The sequence below is a fragment of the Dermacentor silvarum genome, chromosome 1, assembly GCF_013339745.2.
Source record: "Dermacentor silvarum isolate Dsil-2018 chromosome 1, BIME_Dsil_1.4, whole genome shotgun sequence".
NCBI classification, from domain to species: Eukaryota; Metazoa; Arthropoda; class Arachnida; order Ixodida; family Ixodidae; genus Dermacentor; species Dermacentor silvarum.
In genome coordinates this window covers 289,135,237-289,161,080 of record NC_051154.1, presented here as the reverse complement: position 1 = coordinate 289,161,080, position 25,844 = coordinate 289,135,237, and the positions used below count along the sequence as shown (strand labels likewise).

The 25,844-nt window shown below is 47.7% G+C and overlaps 8 non-coding genes across 8 annotated transcripts; all 8 read right to left on the bottom strand.

Annotated features, from left to right (window-relative positions):
* Nucleotides 1-8,641: 8,641 nt before the first annotated feature.
* On the bottom strand, nucleotides 8,642-8,715 carry Trnan-guu (transfer RNA asparagine (anticodon GUU)). Its single transcript has one exon. It is a non-coding gene; the product is annotated as a tRNA-Asn (tRNA).
* Nucleotides 8,716-8,803: 88 nt separating this feature from the next.
* Trnan-guu (transfer RNA asparagine (anticodon GUU)) lies at nucleotides 8,804-8,877 on the bottom strand. Its single transcript has one exon. It is a non-coding gene; the product is annotated as a tRNA-Asn (tRNA).
* A 5,035-nt stretch (nucleotides 8,878-13,912) lies between these two features.
* Nucleotides 13,913-13,986, bottom strand: Trnan-guu (transfer RNA asparagine (anticodon GUU)). Its single transcript has one exon. It is a non-coding gene; the product is annotated as a tRNA-Asn (tRNA).
* Nucleotides 13,987-14,073: 87 nt separating this feature from the next.
* Nucleotides 14,074-14,147, bottom strand: Trnan-guu (transfer RNA asparagine (anticodon GUU)). The gene has a single exon. It is a non-coding gene; the product is annotated as a tRNA-Asn (tRNA).
* Nucleotides 14,148-14,234: 87 nt separating this feature from the next.
* Nucleotides 14,235-14,308, bottom strand: Trnan-guu (transfer RNA asparagine (anticodon GUU)). Its single transcript has one exon. It is a non-coding gene; the product is annotated as a tRNA-Asn (tRNA).
* Nucleotides 14,309-19,306: 4,998 nt separating this feature from the next.
* On the bottom strand, nucleotides 19,307-19,380 carry Trnan-guu (transfer RNA asparagine (anticodon GUU)). The gene has a single exon. It is a non-coding gene; the product is annotated as a tRNA-Asn (tRNA).
* Nucleotides 19,381-19,467: 87 nt separating this feature from the next.
* Nucleotides 19,468-19,541, bottom strand: Trnan-guu (transfer RNA asparagine (anticodon GUU)). Its single transcript has one exon. It is a non-coding gene; the product is annotated as a tRNA-Asn (tRNA).
* An 88-nt stretch (nucleotides 19,542-19,629) lies between these two features.
* Trnan-guu (transfer RNA asparagine (anticodon GUU)) lies at nucleotides 19,630-19,703 on the bottom strand. Its single transcript has one exon. It is a non-coding gene; the product is annotated as a tRNA-Asn (tRNA).
* Between the last annotated feature and the right edge of the window lie 6,141 nt (nucleotides 19,704-25,844).

Here is a 25,844-nt window from a genome sequence, read left to right as displayed (position 1 = left end):
ACGAGAGCACACGAAAGCTATCGGTGAGCTCCCCATTAACAATGATTCGCGTTGAGCATTCTTTGTACGCCATCGTTACGCCTTCCGTTATGACACTGCCAACATTCGTATGTTCGAGTATGCATAGTAGAGCCTTGTGCGAGACGAGGTGGAAGGCTTTCGCCAAATCTATCTGCATCATCGCGACGTAATCGCCAATCGCGTCGCAACACTCTAGCACACTTCGAACCACGTGTACATTTGTTGTAATACTGCGGCCTTTAATGCCACAAGTCTGGTGAGGCCCTACCAATGTTTTGATGACACTTTGTAGTCGTTTCGCTAAAACTTTCGTGAATATTTTATAGTCAACGTTGGCTAGAGTTATCGGGCGATATGAGCCTGGCAACAAACGTTTCTTTTCGTCATCACTCTTCCGGATTAGCACGATATGCGAGGTTGTGAAAGACAAGGGCAATCTTTTTCGGTCATACGCTTCGCTGATAACTAGATGGAGGACATGAGCCAGCGCTGACTTAAACGTTTTATAGAAAGTAGCCCCTAAGCCACCAGGCCCAGGCGCTTTACCGGGCGCCAACTCGTCTATTGCGCACTCTATCTCACTCAGGGTAATGGGATGTTCTAGCCGTGCCTTAACTTCTTCATCAAGCTTTGGCATCAATGAAAGGAATTCCGTCTGGTAGCCACCTTTAGGTTCGCGTGGTTGACCTAAGAAGGCTTTGAAGTGATCGACGATCCCTTGTTTGATGTCGTTTTTGTCGGACGTGATGTCATTGCCTTTAGCTAGCTGGCGGATTTCCTTCCGACATGCGTACCTTTTCTCGCCTGAGAGAGCTCATTTTGTTGGCGATTCTCCCGCCCACAGCTTCTCAGACCTTGATCGCAAAACGGCGGCTTTGTATTTCTCAGAGTCTATCCTTTCGAGTTCGGCTTTCACTTCCTTTATTTCGTTAACATACACACCAGGCTGGACACTTTCCATGCTGATGAAAAATTGCAGTTGCTGGCGAAGGTTCGGTTGTGCCTGTTTCAGGTTATGCCGAAGGACACTGCTGCTTTCAATAGCCATTGTTTTTACTTTCTGTTTAAATTCTTCCCATTTAATGGCGAAGCTTGCTAATTCGACTGAAATCAGGCTTTCTAGTTCCTTCGCAACAGCATCAACGAAAGCATCGTCATCCAGCAACTGCGCGTTCAATTTCCAGAGGTCCCAGTTAAAGGTGTGTTTGATCTATCTTCTCCCAAAGGTGGCAGCTACCAAGCAGTGATCGCTATATGCAATGGGTTGCACATCATATTTCCTACACAAGGGCAACAATTCGGCTGACACATATAATCTATCTAGCCGAGCGTGGCTATCACGCTGGAAGTGCGTAAACTGTGGGTGGGTACCGCTGGCGAAGACACTACCGATATCTTCCAAGTCGTAATCATGCACCACTGCATTTAGCAATTCAGCACTCTTATCGCGAACGCGTGAAACTTTTGCGCGATCGTCAGCAGTGCATACACAGTTAATATCGCCCAGCAGTATTACCACCTTGTCACATTTTACGTACTCTTCAAGACGCTCAAAGAAGGATCGCCGGTCTGTTTTAATATTCGGTGCGTAGACACAAATGACATGGAAATCCTTATCGCAAAAACAAAATTCAGTCACTAAAAGGCGCCCACTTTTACACGAAAACACTGACTGCACACAAATGCCAAAGTTTCTTCGTATGAATACAGCGCAACCACCTGATCCACCAACAGCGTGAGAAACACACACGTCAAAGTGCGCACGAAAATTGGACACCATTCTGTCGGTTAGTTCTTGGCTCTCTATTTTCGTTTCTTGGATTCCCACAAGATGCAAGTCATTATCTAAGAGTAGCCGGCTTAGCTGACATTGCCGCCTTCTTGCACCGAGCCCTCGTACATTTAACGTGGCTACACGCAGCGCTCCTTCGATATTAGCTGCCATGACTACACAGTAGAATTGTGCCCACCACCTTTACGCAAGGACGAGTATTCATAATGACGTGCCAATAACCGCGTCGAATGCCACAAAAGGGAACACAACCCGACCTCTCGAAAGCAACACTCACATGCAACTTGGGCCCTCGTTCCTGACACATATCCAAAAGAATAGCGCTCAGGGTGACGGCCATTGCACTCACCAACCCCCCAACCTGCCTCAAGCTAAGCACAGTACAGAACTACGGAGGCGGTTTACCCGCCTGCCGTGAATCGGCCGTAATGTTCGGCCGCAGCTTCAAGGTTGGTCTCCTCATACCTGGCGTTTTGGGCGGTGGCTCGTCTCCGCCGCTGCTGTCCTGCAACGTAGCCAGGCTATTGGTCTGGTCGCGCGGGCGTTTCCCCGCCTGCAAGTTAGCAAGCCCGGTATGGGTGTCCATGTCTTCCTGTTCAGGGGCGGTGGAGGCCGCTCCCGGATCAGGTGGGCTCTCTTCTTCACGGTTCGGCATGGCTACAGTGCCCTCTACTTGCTCTTGTTGTTCAGTGGCGACGGCTTCATTGACATGTTGCTCCTGTTGCTGAAGTCGTACCTACGTCTTTGCCGCCTCGCCAGCTGCTTCCTTAGCCGTGGTCGATGTGTCTTCCATATCCGCCTCGTCCATGAGTAGGGCGGAGTTGTCGTCGTTGCTCACGGGTCCGGTCACGCTAGCGTACGTCCGCTCGCACTGACTCTCTTCGTGACCGAAGCGTCGGCACGCACCACACCGCGGTATGCGGCAGTCGCGACGAATATGGCCCGTTCCGCGGCAGCGTAGGCAGAGAGGGGTCCTGCCCGGCACAACCACGAGAGCCAGCTCGCCGGCGACGCTCACCTGATGTGGGAGATCGTCCAGCATTACGCCCGGCTTCAACTTCAGCGTAACCAGTCTTGTGGTAGAGTTCTTATCGGCCACGCCATACACCCGCCACCACTCGCGGGCGACGTCCGTGACCTTTCCAAACGGCGCGAAGGCAAGACGCACGTCCTCGTCGGGAACGGTGTGCAGCAGCCAATGCACATTCAAGCGCACATCCTGGTTGGCGGGGTCAATGACGAGGCATCGGCCCTTTTTGACCTGCAGCTCACCAACGCTGACTATCTTCATCACGGCTTCGTCGTCCTTGAAGGTCACGGCCCAAACGTGGCTCATACGGTAGGCCCCGAGAGCCACCACTTCCGGCAGGAGCGCTAACGAGGCGAGCGCATCGCGGAAATCTTCCACCCGGTATGGGCGGGCCCTGATGTCACAATGTAAAAAAAACTGTGTTCACAACAAAACGCCCTGTTGGCAAACTCGGCAAAACAACTTGATACTCGTCAGCAGCAAAATTCCTGTTACCGCGGCCGCTCTGGGCCGCTGAAGCCGCTCCTACGGAGCCCGTCATCATGCGTCCGTCACGCTCGGTGGCCCTAAGCAGAATCTGGCCACGACTGCAAGAACAAAAGGAGCTTTCTCTCCGCTGCTCAGATTCCTGATTATGGCGAAACAAAAGAAAAACAATGCATGCAGCCGGCAAGATTCGAACCTGCGCGGGTACAACCCAATAGATTTCAAGTCTTAACCACTCGGCCAGGACTGCATTTTTTTTTCTTTATTGCCGTTCTTTGACAAAGATAGAAACACACATACACATGAAGCGAATATGATATTTACAATGCTCTGGTGGTATAAACGCCTGCCGTCAATTGGCTGGCGCACTATGTTAAAAACGCTTTAGACAGACGAGTACATCTAACAAAGTTGCCCATTCAGGCTTAGCTAGTCGTGCATTGCAAGCCTCGCGCAAGAACAAAATACTTTCAATAAAATGCTCCCTAGCTGAGCGAATAACCAGACGTTCATGCCTGACATCCATGCGCGTTTTCCACAGGCTGTGTAGAGTCAGCGCCATAAACATGTCATAAGGAACACCATCTTCACTCGCAATTGGAAGGAAACGGATGCCGTACGGTGTGACAGGTAAATCCTTTTTCAGTGTACGTTGCATAATGTCCCACAGGAAAAGTGCGTCCGAGCAATCCAAGAAAATGTGTTCTATTGTCTCGGGTTTCCTACACAAGATGCAGTTTATGGACCACGCCACAAAAAGGCCTTTTTGTTGTAGCCAAGGTTTGACGGGAAGAGTTCCAGTATGCAGTTGGAAGAAGAAAGTTTTGACCCCAGACCGCACTGGCATCCGTTTCACTCGCTTCAATACGTCCACTCCTGTGGTCGCTGAATACATAGAACGGTACAAAGGAACTGGCATGCAAATATCTACTAGATCCTTGTACAATTTTTTCCTTCCAACAATAGCAAGATAATCAAATGAAAAGCGAGCACACAAGAATTCCACGGACCAAGCTACCTCCCGTAAAAAGCCGCGGAGACTTGCACCATTTGCCGATCTTGAGGATACGATAAACTGAGGTAACACATCTCGTAAACGTACTTGGCACACTGTTCGCAAAAAGGGATCCTTCTGATCTCGCAGGAAAATAAATCTCGAGACAACTTGCCTCAAAAACAAATGCACCAACACAAGGCCCCTAGACTTCACCGATCGAAATAAATTCGTGCGACTGGTTCTCTCCCATGTGGATCCCCATATAAAAACAGCGCATGCTCTGTGTATCTTTTGGATGGTCATTCTTGACACGCACAGTGCTTGCAGCACATACCATATTTTCGCAAAAAGAAAAAGATTGCATACTGTTGATCGCGCGAAAATCGACAAATTCCTACCTCCAAACTTTGTTGCTTTAACTTTAACTTGCTCTACTTCTTCTTGCCAATAATCATTTGTATCATGGTAGTGTTGTAGCGGTACTCCAAGGTACCGCGCAGGTGTCACGGTCCACTGCATATTTTCAAAAAATTCTGCTTTATCGTTCCAATTACCATGCCAGATTGCCAATGATTTGCTCCAGTTTATCGCACTTCCGGTGACCTTGCAGAATCTGTTTGCTACCTCTACTGCATTAGAGACGCTTTCCTTGTCTCGACAGAATAGGGCGATATCGTCCGCGCAGGCTAAAATCTTTACTTCTCTGGAGGCCATCTAAAATCCCCTTATGATAGTACTACTAATAACCTTTAAGCAAAATGGTTCAATGTATAAGGCAAAAAGTAAAGGCGATAAGGCACATCCTTGGCGCAGAGCGGACTTAACTTCTATCATAGCCGTTGGCTGTTAACTATTAGTTTTGTAGATACCCCATCGTAACACATTTTAACACCTTGCAGAAGAACAGAACCTATGTTGGCATGTTCCAAAACAAGAAATAGTGTTTCGTGCGACACTCTATCGAACGCTTTCTCCAGGTCAAGTTGCAACAGTGCCCCCCTATCTGAGAAAGCGTCACAACTTTCCAATATTGTTCTCGCTACATGTACGTTGGTGACAATAGATCGTCCTCTTATACCACAAGTCTGGTGGGGCCCTAATAATTGTTGTATCACATTTTGGAGTCTCTGTGCAAGAACCTTGGTGTATATTTTATAATCTGTGTTTGTGAGACTTGTCGGGCGGTACGCCCGTACCGACAACAATGCGTGAGTGTCTTCAGACTTTGGTATCAACACCATGTGACTCTGACGAAAAGAAGGAGGGAGCACACAGTTCTCATACGCTTCCGTAATTACTTTATGTAAGGGAATGGCTATGTCCTGCTTAAAGGCTTGGTAGAAAGCGGAGCTGAGACCGTCTGGCCCTGGCGTTTTTCCGGAGCTGAGCGCGTCAATCGCCCATTTTATTTCTTCGACAGTGATTGATTCTTCAAGCCTTTTCGTTACTTCACCCTCAAGGCTTGGCAATAGTGGCAAGAATTCATTATCAAATCCTTCTTCCCGAATTGGCTCATGCCCTAGCAGTTCGCAGTAATGCTCATAAAAGGCCCGGCGTATGGTTTCTTTGTCTCGTACAACCACACTGCCATATGTTACGGCTGTTATCTCATTCCGCGAGGCATAAGCTCGTTCGTCACCGAGTGAACGCTTCGTCGGCTGTTCGCCGCACCATAACTTTTCCGCGCGTGCTCGTATGACCGCACCTTTATATCTTTCAGCTTCGACTAATTCCAACTGGGATTTAATTTCCTTTATTTCTTTCGTATACCTTCCAGGGCTATTATTTTCTAGGCATAAATAAAAATTTAGATTGGTTTGCATTTCTACTTCTTTTTTCTTTTCCTCTCGTCTCAAAGCACAGGACCTTTCTATAGCGAACATTTTGACTTCTTGTTTAAAATGCTCCCACGCTTCTGCATGACTTTTGTCTTGTGTTTTGAACCATACTTGAAGTCTATCATTAACGCCGATCAAAAATGATTGATCTTCAAGGAGCTTCACATTAAATTTCCACAATTCCCAGTTGAAACCAGTCGACTTTTTCGGGCCAACAGCAAAAATAACTAAGCTGTGGTCAGAAAAGGAAACATGGCTCACTTCATATAGATTACACAGTGGTATTAGATCTGCCGATATGTAGGCGCGATCCAACCTGGCGTGACTATTTCGCTGATAATGGGTGAACGGTGTCGTATCTGCATTGGCCATCACACCCCCAACGTCCTCTAAATTGTAGTTTTCTATCGCCACATTCAAGTACCGCGCACTTGCATCATGAATAGGCGGGCTTCCAACCCTGTCTTTTACGTTACAGACGCAATTGAAATCACCCATCATAACAACAATTTCATCACACTGCAAATGGGCTTCAACACTTTCAAAGAAAGCCTTGCGCTCGTTCACCTTATTGGGTGCATACAAGCAAATAATCCGCCATTTCAAATCAGCAAAACACACATCGCAAACAATTAGTCGACCACCCTCGTCTGTGTAGACGCTTTCTACCGAGAAGCCTAAAGCGCTTCTCAGAAATAGTGCACAACCGCCTACAGTACCGGCTGCGTGGGACACACATACGTAGAAACGTGACCTAAATGGAACCAGCATTCGATCCGTTCCTTCTTCACTATCGACTTTTGTTTCTTGTACAGCGATTACGTCAAGGTTCTTTTCCATGAACAGGCGACAAAGCTGGTATTGCTTGCGCCTTCCTGCAAGGCCTCGAACATTAATTGTACCAAATCGTAATGCTGTGTCTAGGTGTATTTCCATGGCAATGTGAGTAGGCGCGTCAGACCGAAATCTCTCTTAAGCAGACTACAGGCCACAGTTGACACTCACTTCGTTCGCATGCGACGTCAGTCTTCACATCCTCCGTCGTCTTATCCGGCAGCTCGATGTCAGCCTCGGTCGAAAACAATTTTGGAGTCCCCTCCCCTCCCCCACCGCAGTACGCCCACATACTGCGAACACTGGCTGCGGGTTCACATCGGTCCCGACGCTGGCCCTTTTCTGTCCGCTGGGATGTTGGGTGCTGGCTTGAAGCTTAACCGGCGCCCAGTCGGTGTTTTCGCAAGTGGTTCTTCGTGGCTTGCTTCAGTTGATCTTTCGTCATTTTCCACGGTATTGTCAAGCGGGCGTTTTAACGGACCTGCTCATTTGAGTGGTTCCGTCGTGTCCATAGGACTTGGAGTGTGTCCGAGTGATTCGGCAGGCTCGTTGACTGTCTTGTTCTTGTCATCCTTGTCGGCAAGCTTTTCTTTGGCTTCAGTTGGAGAGGACTTCTTTGCAACTTCTTTGGTGTCCATATTCTTCTCAGGCTCACGAGTGCCGTCCTTCGGAGCGGGGCTTTGCACCATGCCGTCCCTTCCAGCGGCCTCTTCAGCATCGACTGCGTCCATTGTGTGCTCCTGGATGACTTCATCACTTTCAGTTGGTCCCGCCACGTTCGCGTATGTTCGCACGCACGAGCTTTCGTCATGCCCGAAGCGGCGACACATAGCACAGCGTGGCACGCGACACTCTCGCCTGATATGGCCTGTGCGGTTGCACCTCAGGCACAGCGGGGCACGCCCAGGCACCACCAGCAGTGTCATGACGCCGGAGATCCGAAGTTGGTGCGGGAGGTCGTCAATGGTAACACCCCATTTGAGCTTCAGGGATACCGTGCGAGTTGACGAACCTTTATCAGTGATGCCTTGAACGCGCCACCGTTCCTTGAACACCTCGGTGACCTTCCCAAAAGGGGCGAGCGCGGCACGCACGTCCTCATCTTGCACGTTGTGCAGAAGCCAGTAGATCTTGAGCCGCACATCCTGGCTGTCTGGGTTGACCACCAGGCAGCGACGCCCCTTCACCATAATGTCACCGAGGTCCAGCATCTTCTTCATTGCCTCTGGGCTTCTAAACGTAACTGTCCACACGTGGTTCATCTGGAAGGCCCCCCAAGGCGTCAACCTCGGGGAGCACTCCCAGGCGAACCAGCGTGTCTCGGAAATCCTCAACTCGGTAGGGTCTTGCCTTTACGTCTCCGTGAAGAAATAGCGTGCTGGCTACGCATGGTCCTGTAGGCAGAGGCGGCAAAATGACTTGGTAATCTTGGCAATCCATAGCAGCATTCCTGTTACCGCGGCTCGACTGAGCCGCTAAGACCGCCCCGTTGGAGCACATGAAAACACGTCTGTAGGCTTTCGCGGCCGGAAGTGGAATATTGCGCCACGGAGGCGGCTGCTCGGCGCTCTCCCCACCACGCACTTGCTACAGAAAATCTACCAGAATAAATACAGCAAAAAAGCATCAAAAAGGAGAAGCTTCGCCCCCGGGAGGGCTCGAACCTCTAACATTTCGGTTAACAGCCGAACGCGCTATCCGATTGCGCCACGGAGGCGGCTGCTCGGCGCTCTCCCCACCACGCACTTGCTACAGAAAATCTACCAGAATAAATACAGCAAAAAAGCATCAAAAAGGAGAAGCTTCGCCCCCGGGAGGGCTCGAACCTCCAACCTTTCGGTTAACAGCCAAACGCGCTATCCGATTGCGCCACGGAGGTTTTTTTTTTTTTTTTGTTTATTGCCGGTCTTCGACATACACACATAACATATACAGTTTACACTGATAAAAGCAAAGACCGTCTTGGGTCCTTGCAAATAGTTAAAAACACTTGATCGCCACTAATTCATCCAATACCTGTATCCATTCGGGTGGTTCTTTTTTTGCTCGGTAAGCTTCACGCAGATACAGCATGCTTTCCATAAAATGATCTTTCGCAGGACGAATAACTAGCCTCTCGTGACGCACATCCATTCGAGTCTTCCAGACGCTGTGTAAACACAGTGCCATAAACATGTCACATGGCTTATTTGCGTTTTCAGTTGGCAAGAAGCGGATGCCGTATGGTGTAATCGGCAATTCTTCTTTCAACGTTCGTTGTAGGATGTCCCATAGGAACACCGCATCTGAACAATCAAGAAACATATGCTCAATGGTTTCCGGTTGCCTGCATCTCAGGCAGTTCACGGACCACGGTACAAAGATTCCCCTTTCCCTCAGCCATGGCTTCACTGGAAGCGTTCCAGTGTGTAATTGAAAGAAAAACGTTTTTACGGATGACCGTATCGGCATCCGCTTGACTCTTTTCAGCACATTCCTTCCACTGGATTCAACGTGGTACATTGAACGATAAACAGGCACTGGCAATGATACATCAAGTAAATCTTTGTAAAGTCTTTTGCGCTTAACAGATGCAAGGTAATCCATTGAAAAGCGCACGTATAAGAATTCAAAAGACAACACGACTTCTCACAGGAAGCCTCTGGATCCTAGGTCCTATTGTATAATTTGAGGACACAACAAATTCAGGCAGCGCATTACGCAAACGCGTTTGAAGGACTGCGCACAAAAACGGATCTTTTTGATCACGTAGAAACAAAAATCTGGACACGACTTGTCTTAAAAAAAAGATGAGCTAACCCTAGGCCTCCACTTTTCACCATCCTAAACAAATTAGTGCGACTGGTGCGCTCCCAGACGTAACCCCAAATAAAGATGGCAAACTGCCTGTGTATTCTTTGTAAGCTGACTATTGATGCGCATAGTGCTTGCAGCACATACCAAATTTTGGCAACTAAGAATACATTACACACCGTTGCTCGGGTGAACATTGACAGATCTCGTCCACCGAACTTCGCCGTTTTTGCCTTCATTTCTTCCACCTCTCCTTGCCAATAATCTTTGGTGTCCTGGTGGTGTTGTAGAGGTACCCCTAAGTACTTGGTCGGCAAATTTGTCCACTGTATTTTTGCAAAAAATGGAGGTGTGTCCTCCCACTGTCCATACCATATGCCAGTCGACTTGGCCCAATTAATTATGCTCCCTGTTATTTTACAATATTTTGTCACAACATTCACAGCATTGCTTACACTCTGCGTGTCGTCACAAAAAACAGCGACGTCATCCGCGTATGCCAGCAGTTTTACTTCACTGTAGCCCACCCTAAAACCTCTGATGTTGCTATCATCTAATATCTTTAGACACAATGGCTCGAGATATAGGGCAAACAGTAAAGGCGATAAACCACACCCCTGTCTCACGGAAGATCTGACTTGAATGCTGGGGCTGAGTGTTCTGTTTACTATCACTTTTGTGGAGATGTCTGCATAGCACATTCTAATCCCTTCTGTTAAGATTGACCCCACGTTCACATGCTCCAAATCATCGAAAAGAATAGCGTGCGTCACCCTATCGAATGCTTTTTCTAAGTCCAATTGTAGCATGGCCACCCTACCAGAAAAGTCATCACAATGCTCAAGTACTGTTCTTGCTACGTGTATGTTAGTGGTAATTGACCTGCCCTTGATGCCACATGTTTGATGTGGCCCTATCAACCGTGTTATTATGCTTTGTAACCTTCTGCCCAAAAGTTTTGTGTATACTTTATAGTCTGTATTCGTTAGGCTGATTGGACGATAGGCTCGCACAGATAGGAGAGATGTGGAATCGATAGATTTTGGTATCAGTACAACGTGGCTCTCGCGAAACGATGGCGGCAGTAACTGGTTTTCATATGCTTCTGTGATTACGTGATAAAGGGCTGTAGCTATTTCTGTTTTGAAAATTTTATAGAATGCCCCACTCAATCCGTCAGGTCCTAGCGTTTTTCCAGGGCTCAAGTCATCTGTAGCTTCCTCTATTTCTTTGATGCTAATTGGCATTTCTAATCTTTTTCGGTCTTCCTCTTCCAGTCCGGGCAAAAGATGTAAGAATTCGCGATCGAAACCTTGTTCACATTGCGGTTCCTGTCCTAAAAGTTCGTCGTAATATTCTACAAAGGCGCGTTGGACGGTTTCTTTGTCCCGTACTGCTACATTTTGGTATGTTATCGCATTTATCTCTTTTCTCGCGGCATAACTCTTTTCATCAGAAAGCGAGCGCTTTGTAGGTTGTTCCCCGCACCATAAACGTTCTGCGCGTGCGCGTATAATTGCACCACGATATTTTTTCTTATCGACAAGTTCCAACTGTGCTTTCGTTTGTTTTATTTCATTTGCGAAACATCCCGGATGGTTGCTCTCCATGCTTAAATAAAAGTTGAGCTCACGTTGTAATTCCATTTCCTTTCTTTTTTCCTGGTGGTGTAAAACACTAGATCTTTCTATCGCTGTTAACTTCGTTTCTTGCTTAAAACACTCCCACTTTTCTGTATAATCTTTTTGACCACCCGATAACAGCTCTTTGAGGCTATCTTGAATTTTTTTTTACAAAGGTTTCGTCCTGCAGCAGTTTTTCATTGAATTTCCATAGTCCCCAGTTGAAACTTGACGGCTTTTTTGGACCAAGTGAAAAAAGAACCAAACTGTGGTCGCTAAAATAAACATGGCTGATTTCATAATCACTGCACCATGGTATCGCTTCCGCAGAAACATAGACACGATCCAATCTTGCGTGTCTGTCCCCTTGAAAATGAGTGAACTGAGGTGCATCATTACTGGCCAAAACGGCGCCTACATCCTCTAAATTATGTTCTTCCACTAGTGCTGCTAAACGTAGCGCACTTACATCGAGACCAGGCTGCTTACGGGCTCTGTCTTCCACTTTGCAGACACAGTTGAAGTCTCCCATGATGACTATGGTTCTCTCACACCTCAAGTAACATTCCACGCTTTCAAAAAACGCCCTGCGCTCGGCTGTTCTATTCGGCGCGTAAATGCAGATAACACGCCACTTCAGAGTACAAAACAAAAAATCACACATTATGATGCGCCTGCTATCATCACTAAATACATTTTCAACAGATATCCCAATATTATTCCGTAGAAAGAGCGCACAGCCCCCAGCCCTTCCAACAGAATGGGAAACACACACATAATATCTAGTCATGAAAGGTTGCACTAGGCGGTCCGTCCCTTCCTCAGTTTCAATCTTTGTTTCCTGAACCGCAATGATGTCAAGATTCTTTTCGATGAACAAGCGGTTAAGCTGACATTGCTTCCTCCTTGCCGAAGACCCCGCACGTTAATCGTGCCTACGCGTAAGGGTGTTTCGAGGCGTAACTCCATTTCTACATGAAAGAAATCACAATCTATGCACTGCTATTGTCGGCTACGAAAGGACACTCACATTGCCTTCACGTGTCTGCAGTCAGCTTGCACGCTTGACTGGCATTCCATCCACAGCTCCGAAGTAGCAGCATTGTCTCCCCTCAACCCCCACTGAAGCGGGCACAAACACACGCAAGTACGACGTATTAAGTCGGAGGTGTCCCCGACACCTTTCTGTCCGGCGGTATGTTTGGCGCCGGTCGAAAGGTAGGCCTCCGGGCAGTTGCTGTCTTCACAGGTGGCTCGCTCGCGGTTGGGGTGTTCGACTGTTGGTCCCCGCCGGCACTTTCTTCGTGCGTTCTCTTCGCCGCTGCCGCCGCTTTGCTTCTTTCCGTAGTGTCCATGACGCATGCCTCATCCTGGGAAGTTGTTACGGAGGGTTTCTTGCCTGCACTTGCGTCGTTGTTTGTTTCAGCCTCTTTAGTAGGTGTAGGCGCGCCTGATGTCAATATGGCTCCACTCGCGACCTGCGTAAGATCGTGTTTCTCGGTCGTTACCGCCAAGTCTTTCTTCGAAGGCGGCGACAAGGTTGGTCCAGGCGCACTGACAATTTCCTCCACGTCAACTTCGTCCATAAGGAGCTCGTTGATGATTTCCTCATTTTTTGGTGGCCCTGCAATGCTTGCGTACGTGCGTACGCACTGACTTTCTTCGTGGCCGAATCGTCGACACACAGAACAACGCGGCACGCGGCACTCACGTCTGATGTGCCCCGTATGGTTGCACCGAAGACATAGGGGAGCACGACCTGCCACGACCACTAGCGCCATTATGCCTGCTATTCGTATCTGATGCGGAAGATCATCAATTGTCAAGCCAGGCTTCAGCTTCAGGGACACCGTACGCATAGACGATCCCTTGTCCGTGACATCTTGTACACGCCAGCGTTCTTTTTGGATGTCGGATACTTTCCCGTACGGAACAAACGCCGCATGTACGTCATCGTCATGCACATTGTGCAGTAACCAGTGCAGCTTTAGCCGCACCTCCCGGTTATGCGGATCCACAACCAAACAGCGTCGTTCCTTGACTTGAACTTCCGCGTGCTTCAGCATCTTCTTCGTCGCCTCTGCACTCTCGAACGTCACAGCCCAGACGTGGTTCATCTGAAACGCCCCCAAGGCGACAACCTCAGGGAGCAATTCCAGATGAGCCAACGTGTCACGAAAATCTTCGACACGAAATGGCCTCGCTTTCACGTCACCGTGAAGAAAAACGGTGTTTAAAACACGAACCTGTTGGCAGAGGCGGCAAAACAACGTGGTAATCCAGTTCAGCGGTAGCAGTCATCCTGTTTCCGCGGCTTGCCATAGCCGCAAACACCGCCCCTACGGAGCGCGACATTCAACGTCCGTACCGAACGGTAGCCGGAAGTAGAATCCCGATTGCGCCACGGAGGCGGCTGCTCGGCGCTCTCCCCACCACGCACATGCTACAAAAAATCTACCAGAATAAATACAGCAAAAAAGCATCAAAAAGGAGAAGCTTCGCCCCCAGGAGGGCTCGAACCTCCAACCTTTCGGTTAACAGCCGAACGCGCTAGCCGATTGCGCCACGGAGGCGACTGCTCGGCACTCTCCCCACCACGCACTTGCTACAGAAAATCTACCAGAATAAATACAACAAAAAAGCATTAAAAGGAGAAGCTTCGCCCCCGGGAAGGCTCGAACCTCCAACCTTTCGGTTAACAGCCGAACGCGCTATCCGATTGCGCCACGGAGGCGACTGCTCGGCGCTCTCCCCACCACGCACTTGCTACAGAAAATCTACCAGAATAAATACAACAAAAAAGCATCAAAAGGAGAAGCTTCGCCCCCGGGAGGGCTCGAACCTCCAACCTTTCGGTTAACAGCCGAACGCGCTATCCGATTGCGCCACGGAGGCTTTTTTTTTTCTTTATTTCCGTTTTCAACAACATACAGTAATACAAGTGAGAAATATTTCAAAAGGTAAAATACATCAGCTAGTCTTGAGCATGATGCAATTTTAAAAAGGCTTTAGTGACGCGAATTCATCCAATTGCGTCACCCATTGAGGAGCGTTGACCGCAAAGTTCAGTACATCTCTTGTATAGATAACGCTTTCCATGAAATATTGTCGCGCTGGTCGTGCATCAATGTCAGCATATCTATCTGCCATCCGTGTTTTCCAAAGTGCATGCATACAAAGCAACATAATCATATCACTAGGAACGCCCCCTGTTTCGTCATAAGGCAAGAACCGTATGCCAAATGGTGACAGTACTAAATCTTTTTTAATTGTGCGCTGAAGAATGTCCCACAAAAATCGTGCATCGTGGCAATCCAGAAATATATGCTCAATAGTTTCCGGTTTCTGGCATATTCTACAGTTTATTGTCCCGGGAACAAAAATACCCTGGCTTTGAAGCCATGGCTTCACAGGGAGCGTTTCAGTATGCAATTGAAAGAAAAATGTTTTCGCAGAGCTTCGTACAGGCATTCGCTTAACTCTTTTCAACACGTTTCTTTCATCACCCAAATAATAGTTTGCCCTATATAAAGGTGTCGGAAGAAAAACATCCACTAAATCTTTATAGAACTTTTTCTTTCCTACAATGCAAAGGTATTCAAGAGAAAAATATGCGCGAACAATGCGATAAGCAGCCACAACCTCGCGCAGGAAACATGGTAGTGCACTATGTGTTGCAGTGCTGGTTGACACAACATAATCCGCAAGATGGTTCCGCAGGCGTACTTGTATTACAGTTCTCAAAATGTATCACTCTGATCACGCAAAAAGATAAATCTTGAAACTACTTGTTTCAAGAACAAATGCGACAGCCCTAGTCCGCCGTTCCGCACTGCATGAAACAGATTGCATCGGCTTGTGCGCTCCCAACTGGAGCCCCAAATAAAAACTGCAAACACTCGGTGGAGTTTCTGTATTGTCATTCTTGTCATACTCAATACCTGCAATACATAGAATATTTTGGCCACTAGAAATCTATTGCACACATTTGCTCTTGTAAATACTGAGAATTTGTGACCGCCCCATTTCTGAGTCTGGTCTCTTACTCTATCAGCTTCCTCAAGCCAATAACCAGTCGTTGAATTATGGTGTTGCAGTGGCACTCCAAGGCATACGTTTGGCGAATTCGACCATTGCATGTTGCAGTACACCTCTGGTGTGATTGGCCAGTTTCCATACCAAATGCCGAGACTCTTTGTCCAGTTGACAGCACTTCCTGTGGCTTCACAAAAGGCTGTAGTCTCTTTCACTACTATTTCAACACTTTTTATGTCTGAACAAAACATAGCAATGTCGTCGGCATATGCCAACACTTTGACTTCATTATTACAGTATCGGAAGCCTTGAATAGTGGGGTTCTGAAGAATCTTTAAACAGAAAGGTTCTACATACAGAGCAAATAACAATGACGAGACTGGACATCCTTGGCGCAGACTAGAGGTAACTGTTATACTTTCACTAAGTTGCTTATTTATTACTAGTTTAGTGGTACAACCTTCATAAGCCATTCGCACACCATCCACAATGACAGAACCTACATTGGTGTGTTTCAGTATTAATAGTAAAATTTCGTGTGTAACCTTATCAAACGCCTTTTCAAGGTCTAACTGTAGCATGGCAACCCGACCTTCTTCGGCATCACATGATTCAAGTATGCTTCTGGCAACGTGGATATTAGTGTATATCGTTCTTCCTTGGATTCCACAGGTCTGGTGAGGCCCAATTAGTATTTTAATTGCTTTTTGAAGTCGCTTAGCAAGCACTTTCATGTGAACTTTATAATCAACATTTGAGAGGCTTATTGGTCTGTAAGCCTCTACAGAGCGTAACTTCAAAGGATCATTGGTCTTTGGAATTAGTACCATATGTGTCATCCTAAATGATGGGGGCATCCTTTTCATTTCGTAACTCATTTATTACGCGCTGCAATACTTATGCCATTTCTGCTTTAAAGCATTTATAGAAAGCTGCCCCTAGTCCATCTGGTCCAGGTGATTTATCAAGGCTTAAGTCATCAATTGCTTTTTCAACTTCTTTCACGCTAATTGGTCTTTCTAGCTCCTCACATAGTTCTTTTCCTAATTTAGGCATTAGTGGCAAGAAGTTATTTTTAAACAGCTCGGTGTTTTCTTTCTTATGATTTAGTAAGTTACGGAAGCGCTCAACGAAGGCCATTTCAATGATATTACTATCTGTGGTAACACGGTTGTGATAACAAATTTCGTTTATTTCTTTCTTTACTGCATGCCGCTTTTCATCGCCTAGCGCTCGTTTGGTGGGCGTTTCCCCGCACCAAACCCGCTCTGCGCGTGCCCTGACTACTGCGCCTCGATATATTTCAATGTCAATTGCTTCTAGCTTACTTTTAATTTCTTTTATTTGCTTTGCAAACAAACCCGGCTTGTAGTTTTCCGTTGCAATCATACATTCTAGCGTGGTATAAAGTTCCTTTTCTTTCTCTTTTTCTTTTCTGTGTAGCACACATGCTCGGTCAATCGCAGCAAGTTTTATCTCTGATTTAAAGATTTCCCATGAAGCTGAAATGCTACCTGACTCATCACACAAGTTATGTATCTTTCTTTAGTTTTTCAAGAGAAGGTTGATCTTGTAATAATTTATTGTTGAACTTCCAAGTAAACCAATTAAATTTGGAGGCTTTTTCTTTTGTGCCCACAGTAACTGCTACTAAACAGTGATCACTGAAACTAACACATTTGACGTGATAGTCAACACATTCAGGCAAAAAAAGAGCAGGCACATAAATACGGTCTAACCTGGCATGGCAATCACCTTGGAAGTGGGTGTACCTCGTGCCGTTTCCAGAGACTAGTACACTTCCTACATCTTCTAGGTCATGTTCATTTACAAATTCTGTCAAATACATCGCACTCTTGTCTCTCGCCAGTAACTTTTTACTTCTATCCTCTGGTCTTTGCACACAATTAAAGTCGCCAAACAGGATGACATTCGGTCACACTTTACATACGATTGTATAGTTCCAAAAAATCACGTCTTTCTTGGGATGTATTAGGCGCGTAAACGCATAGGGCCCGCCAAAACATACCACAAAATCCAAAATCCAACACAACAAACCGGCCACTCTGGCATGCCATAACTGCTTCTTCAACAATATCTATAGAATTTCGATATAATATCAAGCAGCCTCCAGACGTACCCACAGCATGCGACACGCAAATATTAAATCTAGCTCTGAAAGTTTCCACCATTCGATCTGTTTGCTCTTGGGTCTCTATTTTTGTTTCTTGTACGGCGATCAGATCCAGATCATTTTCTAAGAGAAGGCGACTTAGCTGGTATTGTTTCCTGCGGGCTGACAAGCCACGCACATTTAAGGTCGCTATGCGTAAAGGAAATTTTAGTTTGTTAGCCATATTAAACAGGTTTTACAATACTTGTAGTACTCACATCGCCGTTCGACAGGATGGTAGGCTCCGACATCGTTTTTGTTGCTGGTGGGTTTAGAGCCATGTTGTCACATAAAGAGGCCCGATCAGTGATCGGACTGTTCGAGTTCTCACTACACAAACAGTTCCCTCGCTAAGGCGGGGGCTCTGTGGGCGTCGGTCTCCGGTCGGGTGGTACATTGGGCTTGAAATGCGTGATGCTGCGACGAGCAGTGCCCGTCTTCGTAGGTGGTTCCCCTGTGCTCGTCTGGCCGTTGTTCTGTCTGTTGTCTTGGATTTCATCACGGGTACGCTTCGCTGCAGCGCTGGTAACTGTTTCCATTGCGACCTCGGGAGCTTCCGTCACTTCAATTATATCTTTTGAAGGCATAGTCGTATTAGCAACTTCATGTTGACTAGCGGGCTTTTTGTCTGTGTTAGTTGCCGCGGCTACGGGGCCTTCGTCTTCGTTGGTGTCCTTCGTGTTCGTATCTTTCCGCGTGGCTTTGTCTCAACAGTTGTCACAGCGGAGTCTTCATGCTCATCTTCCCGTGTACCTTCCTTGGCGTCATTCAGGTCCATAATATGTTCCGACGTATCATAACTTCGCGGTGGGCCTGCTACTGATGCATAAGATCGCACGCACATGGTCTCATCGTGGCCATAGCGGCGACAATGGCCACAGCGTGGGACACGACAGTCTCGTCGCATGTGTCCGATGCCGTGGCACCGGAGGCAGAGCGGTGCTCTGCCCGGAACAGAGAGAAGCGCCAGGTCTTCCGCAAATCGCAGTTGATGCGGCAAGTCATCCGTACTCACGCTCACCTTCAGTTGCAAGGTCACTGACCTCGTTGTAGTATTCTTCTCGTTACAGCCTTGAACACGCCACTTATCTCTGGTGACTTCCAGGACTTTGCCGAATGGAGCCAATGCAGTGCGCACGTCTTCATCGGGAACGCCATGCAAAAGCCAGTACAGCTTTATCCTTAGCGCCTGGTTGCACGGATCGACTATAACGCAGCGTCGGTCTTTCACAGTGAAGTTTCCAGCTGCCAGCATCTTTTTCTTTGCTTCGTTGTCACAGAACGTCACCGCCCAGACATCATTCATTTGATAAGCACCTAGTGCGACCACTTCCGGCAGTAGCGAAAGTTGCTCGAGTGCATCTCTAAAATGTTCGACCCTATACGGCCTGGCTTTCAAATCGGCGTGTAAAGAGACAGTGTCCTTCACAGTCGTACCTGAGGGCAAAGTCGGCAATACAATTTGGTAGTCCTGGCTGAACATCTCGGTTGACCTGTTACCGCCGCCTCGGGGGGCGGCTATACCTGCTCCTTGGGAGCTCATGAGACGCACGTCCGCACGCTACGGTGGCCGGAAGTGGAATCTGCGCCACGGAGGCGGCTGCTCGGCGCTCTCCCCACCACGCACATGCTACAAAAAATCTACCAGAATAAATACAACAAAAAAGCATCAAAAGGAGAAGCTTCGCCCCCGGGAGGGCTCTAACCTCCAACCTTTCGGTTAACAGCCGAACGCGCTAGCCGATTGCGTCACGGAGGCGGCTGCTCGGCGCTCTCCCAACCACGCACATGCTACAAAAAATCTACCAGAATAAATACAGCAAAAAGCATCAAAAAGAAGAAGCTTCGCCCCCGGGAGGGCTCGAACCTCCAACCTTTCGGCTAACAGCCGAACGCGCTAGCCGATTGCGCCACGGAGGCGGCTGCTCGGCGCTCTCCCCACCACGCACTTGCTACAGAAAATCTACCAGAATAAATACAGCAAAAAAGCATCAAAAAGAAGAAGCTTCGCCCCCGGGAGGGCTCGAACCTCCAACCTTTCGGTTAACAGCCGAACGCGCTAGCCGATTGCGCCACGGAGGCTTTTTTTTTCTTTATTGCCTGCGTGGCACAATACAGGGAAAACAATAATATAACATCATGTTAAAAATGCTAACTTGTCTATAGTTAGCATATGTGGGCTAAAAACGCTTTAGGACCAAGAGTTCGCCCAGAAAAACATACCAATCAGGTTTTTCATCCTGCTGCTTGTATACATCTCGTAAATACGCAATGCTTTCGTTGAAGTTGTCTCTGGCTGACCTTGGGTTTACATCCTCATTGCGCACTGACATTCTGGTTTTCCATACACTGTGCATTACTAGAATCATTAACATATCATAGGGCACACTTTCGCTGTCGACCGGGAGAAATCGAATGCCATAAGGTGTGAGCGGCAGTTCCTTTTAAAGTTCTTTGGAGAATGTCCCATAGAAAGACAGCATCGCCACAATCGAGAAACATGTGCTCGATCGTTTCGGGCCTTTTGCATATTATACAATTTACCGACCACGGCACGAATATGCCTTTTTCTTGCAACCACGGTTTTGTAGAAAGTGTGCCGCTATGTAGCATGAAAAAAAAGTTTTGATGGACGACCGGATGGCCATTCTTTTAACCCTTTTTAAGACATTGCTGCCAGGTCCTGGCTTGTACAACGTTCGATACAAAGGCACGGGCATCATCACATCGATTAGGTCTTTGTACAGACGTTTTCTTTTAACATCGCTCAGATATTCCATTGAAAATCTGACTTTTAACAATTGGAAGGCGGCAACAATTTCGTGCATGTATCCACGAATGCTGGGTTGCATAATGGCACGTGACGACACAATAACATCTGGCAAAGCGTTTGCTAGTCTTACTTGCAAAAAGGTCCTCAAAAATATATTCGTTTGATCGCGAAAAAAAATGAACCTAGAGACAATTTGTCTCACAAACAAATGACTCAAGCCCAGTCCTCCGGACCGCACTGGAAAAAACAGGTTGATGCGGCTTACCCTTTCCCATGGTGAATTCCACACAAAGACTGCTAACACTCTATGCAGTCGTTGAATACCTAAACGCGACATGTGCAGTGCTTGCAAGACGTACCATACCCTAGCAATAATGAAAATGTTGCACACTGTGGCTCGGGAAAAAATCGATAAATCCCGTCCAGCCCATTTTTTTTTTTTTGCTTTTTCGCGGGCTTTGTCTGTCTCCTCTTTCCAGTATTCTTGTGTGTCCTTGTAATGTTGGAGTGGTACGCCTAGGTATTTGCTCGGAGTAGTTGCCCATTGGATGTTGGCGTACGTGACCGGTGTGCTATCCCAGTCACCGGCCAAATCCCCTGACATTTATCCCAGTTTATTCTACTCCCGGTATACTGACAGAAAACCGTGGCATCTCTTATAACTTTTGTTACACTTTCTCTATCAGTACAGAAGACAGCTATATCATCGGCCGTAAGACAATACTTTGACCTCGCATGCCATGAGGCGAAATCCTTTTATGTGCTCATTTTTAATAATCTTTAAACAAAAGGGCTCTAAGTAAATGCAAAAAAGTAGTGACGACAAAGGGCACCCTTGTTTCACTGAAGAGACAATCTGAATGCTTTCGCTTACTTGTTTGTTTACTATAACTGAAGCAGTGCATTCGGTGTACGACATTTTAACACCTTCCAGTACTATTTTTCCCACATTAACATATTTTAAAATAGAAAACAATATTTCATGTGTGACAAGGTCAAAAGCCTTTTCCAGATCTATTTGCAGCATGGCAACGTGGTTGGCAAATACATCACAACACTCTAAAATATTTCTTGCTACATGAATGTTCGTCGTTATGCTTCTACCTTTAATTCCACATGTCTGGCGTGGTCCGACTATATCTTTAATAAAGCCCTGTAATCTTCTTGCCAATACCTTCATAAATACCTTGTAATCTACGTTAGCGAGGGTAATTGGGCGGTAAGAACCAACCAAGAGTTGCTTAAGCCGGTCGTCTGTTTTTGGAATCAGAATGATATGTGACTGCCGGAAAGAAAGCGGAAGTTTTCCGACGTCATATGCCTCTCGTATCACTGCATGCAGTACTTCAGCCATGCTACTTTTGAATTTCTTGTAAAAAGCTGAACCCAGTCCATCGGGACCGGGAGACTTTCCGAGCTTAGATCATCGATTGCCTTTTCGATTTCCGTTATTGTAATTGATGCTTCTAGAAATTATGTTGCGTCCTCATCCAGTTGTGGCATTAGCGGTAGAAAAGCATTTTCAAAACCCTCATTAATTTCTTTCTTTTGGCCAAACAAATTCCGAAAGTGTTCTACAAAAGCATTTTCTATTTCACTTTTCTTATCTGTTACTACGCCTCGGTACTTTATTTCTGTGATTTCGTTTTTTGTCGCGTATCTTTTTTCGTCGCTAATGGCGCGTTTGGTGGGTGTTTCGCCCATCCACAAACGCTCCGTACGGGCCCGTATTACAGCACCTCTATAATTTTCGATGTCGATAAGCTCAAGCTGTCGCTTGGTATCTCGAATTTCTTTGCTGCGCAGGCCGGGGGCAACGCTTTCTTGGCTTATCAAGAAGTCCAATTGGGCTTGCAGTTCTTTTTCTTGTTTTAGTTTGACGTGCTTAAGTTCAGAAGCTCGTTCTATTGCTTTAATCTTTATCTTTTCTTTGAAAAGCTCCCATCTACCAATAATACACTGGTGCTCTTCTTCTAGTAACTCATTCAGGTTTTCCTTCACGTAGTCCACGAAAGGTTTATCATCCAATAGATTGTCATTAAGTTTCCAGAGCTGCCAATTAAATCTACTTTTTCTTTTTTCTGCACCAAGCGAGAAAGACACTAAACTGTGGTCACTGAAAGAAACATGATTCACCGTGTAATTGATGCACAAGGGCACAAGAGCAGTCGATATGTAAGCTCTATCGAGTCTCGCGTGGCTATTTCCTTGAAAATGTGTGAACTGTGGAATGTTATTATCCGAAAACAAAGAAGCTACGTCATCTAATTTGTGTTCTTGTACTATGGCGCTCAATAATATTGCACTTTTATCTCGGATGGGTTGTTTATTTGCTCTATCTTCTGGTGCGCAAACACAATTGAAATCGCCAAGTAATACCACTGGTTTATCGCAAAGCAGGTACTTTTCCATTTCCTCAAAAAACGATCTCCGGTCACGTTCCCTGTTTGGTGCATACGTGTTAATCACCCTCCAATTTTTTCCGGCAAAGGTAAAATCACAAACAATGTATCGGCCACTTTGACAACCACTTAGTGAATCTTCAACGATCCCGATAGAATTTCGAAGAAAAAAAATGTCAGTTTCGCCCTAAGGGCGAAGCGATGAATGCGATAGCAACACAGCAATGTCATACGAAGTAAGGTGAGCGGCTTTGGTAGCAATATGAATTGTAGTAAACATGAGCTGATTAAGTAAGCAGGTGTGCTGCGGCGTAAGTAGACCGACATGAAGAGAGACTCGATGACCACGAGAAGGCGCGTGTGAAACGGTGGTGTTGATGAGAAGCGCTTCCCGTGGGCAGCGCGTGCGAAGGGACACACCTGTAGCGCTGCACTGCCGACCCGGGCAGCATTGCATGTGTAGCGTGCGTTGGAAAATGTGGCCCGACTATTACTAACTGATTGAAGAAGCGTGGTGTGAGCGCGCACAAACAAACATGAATAGATCACACTGAATGACTGCAGACAACGACCGTCAAAACGCTGGCAGCGAGCGGATATATACGCCGCAGCAGGGGGCGAAGGTCCGCGCGGTCTATCGCTTCAACGGAAACTGAGCGGCGAATGCGCATAAAGGTCAGAGCCGTGTGGAGATAAGAGACGGTGCGGTCGAACGAACGACGAGCGCGGTTGTTGGCAGCGTAGAAGTGCGCCCCCCCCCCCCCCCCCCCCCCGCTCCTTCCGGCGCTGGCTTCCCGCTTCCTTGCTTGCGCGTGGGAGAGATAAGAGACTGTGCGGACGAGCGACGAGCGCGGTTGTTGGCAGAGAAGTGCCCCCCCCCCCCCCCTGCTCCCTCCGGCGCTGGCTTTCCGCTTTCTTGCTTGCGCGTGGGAGATTGAGTGCGTTCGCTCTCCGTGATAGCGCGCGTCCCCGCACGCTGCCTATGGGGCATACGGCGCGCGGCGAAGATTTTATCTATACGGAACCTCACGGCGACGCCGACGGCAGAAATCCGGTTGAAGTGTCCATATAATTGCTATCGCAATAAAAGAGCACAACCTGCCGACAAGCCCACTGCATGGCTTATGCATACATTGTATCGATTTCGGAAGGGTAACACCATGCGATCGCTCTGTTCTTGCGTTTCTATCTTTGTCTCCTGAACTGCTATGACGTCCAGTTCATTTTCTAACATCAGGCGGCTAAGCTGGTACTGACGTCTCCGAGACGCCAGACCTCTCACATTTATTGTCGCTATACGTAGTTCTGTTCCTGATTTTAACGCCATATTTAATAAGGTGCAGGTTGATCGCATGGGATTACCCGTTTACAATGTGAAGCAGTAAGCATTGTGGAAGACTTACAGCAGACCTTGCAGTCACTCCTCTTATGTGGTGCAATGTACGCCATGGGCCTCTTCAATCCGCAAGGCTTCACAACACTTGCACTCAGTCCGACCATAGTCCCCGAAAACTCCCCCGAAGACCACCCACACAGACCCATGCGGAGACCCAGCGTCAAGGCGGCGGTTTGTCCGCCGACCGTCGTTCGGCCGAAATATTCGGCCGTGGTTTCATTGAGGTCCGCCTTGTGGTCATTTCCTTGAACGGTGGTTCTGTCCCTTCACCTCTTTTGTCCGCCTTTTCCTCGACGCTTTCCTTTAATGGCCGCTTGATGGGCTGTCCACTGGCGCTTTCGACGACTTCCATACAAGTCTCTTGGTTTTCCGCCACCTTTGTATCCTCGCTGGTAGGTTGACAGGTGTCCTTCGATGTGGCAGCTTTTACGACTGCCGGACCTTGGTTTTGAGGCTCGCCCGCAGGTGGTTCACGCCTTTCCTCCAGCTTAGATTTGCTGGCTGACAATGTTACCATTTTTCCGGTTGCGGCGTCACCTGAAGGCTTGGCAGCTTCCTCGGCGTCGGTTTCGTCCATGAGGAGCTCGGATGGTTCCTCAGCACTCGAAGGCCCTGTGACGCTGGCGTATGTCTTAGGGCATTGTCCTTCTTCATGTTCGAATCTTCGGCATGCGCTGCATTTTGGAACTCTGCAGTCGCGGCGGATGTGCCCCGTCGTATGAGAGCGAAGGCACATTGGTGCACGACCCGATACGACAACCAAAGCTTGTTCGCCTGCGACGTTCACCTGGTGTGGTAGGTCTTCAAGCTTGACAGCCGGCTTTGAGTCGCAGGGACACCAACCGGGTGGTGGACCCCTTGTCAGCAATTCCGTGAACACGCCACCGTTCTCTGCTGATTTGCGTCACTCTTCCATAAGGCAGGAAAGCCACGCGCACGTCGTCGTCTGGAATGTTGTGTAGTAGCCAGTGAACTTTCATTCTTACATCTTGATTTCCAGGATCAATGACGACGCAGCGTCGGCCTTTGACCTTCAGTTCACTTGCAGCGAGTATCTTCTTGACGGCTTCAGCACTCTTGAAAGTTACGGCCCACACATGGCTCATTCGATACGCCCCTAAGGCGATAACCTCAGGAAGCAGTGTCAACCCAGCCAGCACGTCGCGAAAGTCCTCTACTCGGTAAGGTCGCGCTTGAACGTCCCCGTGAAGAAAAACTGTATTAATAACAAAACGACCTGTTGGCAAATTCGGCAAAATCATCTCGTAGTCTCCTTCCTGTGAAAAATTCCTGTTCCCGCGGCTGGAAGTAGCCGCTGTAGCCGCTCCTGCGGAGCCCGTCATCGCACGTCCGTTCGCTTCGACGGCCGGAAGTGGAATCATTGCGCCACGGAGGCGGCTGCTCGGCGCTCTCCCCACCACGCACTTGCTACAGAAAATCTACCAGAATAAATACAACAAAAAAGCATCAAAAGGAGATGCTTCGCCCCGGGGGGGGGGGGGGGGGCTGGAACCTCCAACCTTTCGGTTAACAGCCGAACGCGCTAGCCGATTGCGCCACGGAGGCGGCTTCTCGGCGCTCTCCCCACCACGCACTTGCTACAGAAAATCTACCAGAATAAATACAACAAAAAAGCATCAAAAGGAGAAGCT